This window comes from Tupaia chinensis, unplaced genomic scaffold (assembly GCF_000334495.1).
Source record: "Tupaia chinensis unplaced genomic scaffold, TupChi_1.0 Scaffold146313_1, whole genome shotgun sequence".
NCBI lineage: Eukaryota > Metazoa > Chordata > Mammalia > Scandentia > Tupaiidae > Tupaia > Tupaia belangeri.
This window is the reverse complement of record NW_006206169.1, coordinates 124,218-125,395: the sequence shown is the minus strand read 5'-3', so window position 1 is coordinate 125,395 and position 1,178 is coordinate 124,218.

Sequence of the window (1,178 nt, the reverse complement as noted above, 5' to 3'; positions counted from 1 at the left end):
GAAAGAAAGAAAGAAAGAAAGAAAGAAAGAAAGAAAGAAAGAAAGAAAGAAAAAGAAAAGAAAAGAAAGAGAAAGAGAAAAAGAAAAAGAAAAACCTACAGCTAACATCACACTGAATTGGAAAAAGTTGTAAGCTTTTCCAATAAAAACTGGTACAAGATAAAGTTGCCTACTACTTACACTCCTTTTCAGCATAGTGCTGGAAATCCTAGACAATGTAATCAGAAAAGAGAATACAATAAAAGGTATTCAAATAGGGAAAGCAGAGGTAAAATTATCTCTATTTGCAGATGACAAGATTGTACATAGTACAAAGAGGACACACAGGTATTATTAAAAAGCTTCTCAAAGTGATAAATGACTACAGTAAAGTAGCCAGATGCAAAATTCACATACAAAATGTAGAAACAAGCAAACTGAGGTAGAACTGAAGAAAGTAATCCTATTTACCATAACCACAAATAGTGTAAGATACCTAGAAATAAATTTAACAAAAGAAGTCAAAAGCCTCTACAAGAAAAATTATCATTTTTATTAAAAAGAAGAAATTGAAAACGACACAAAAAAAGTAGAAGGATAGCCCATGTTTCTGGACTGGAAGAATTAATGTAATCAAAAAGACAATTCTACCCAAATTAATCTACATATTTAATGTATCTCAATAAAAGTACTGGAAATATTCTTCACAGATCTAGAAAAGAGAATCATAGAACTTGTCTGAAGTCATAAAAGAGCCCAAATTACACAAAGCAATCTTGTGCAAGAAAAGTCGAGTAGGAGACATCTCACTCCCTTACCCCCAAATATATTGCAAAACTGTGATAATCAAATCAGCATGGTATTGGCACAAAACAGACATGTAGATCAATGGCACAGAGTAGAAACCCCATGAATAAACACCAAACATACAGCCAACTGATTTTTGACAAAGGACACAATTCAATCTGGTGAGGAAAAGATCTTTTTAGCGAATAGTGCTGGAAAATTTGGATATCTACAGTTAGAAAGATGTATCTGAACCCCTATCTCTCACTATTAACAAAAAGCAATTCAAAGGGAATCAAAGTTTTAAACTTAAAACCTCAACCTATAAAACTTCTAGTGGAAAACACTGGGAAATTATGGAATATATTGGATCAGGCAAAGACTTCTTAAATAATACCCTAAAGCACAGGCAA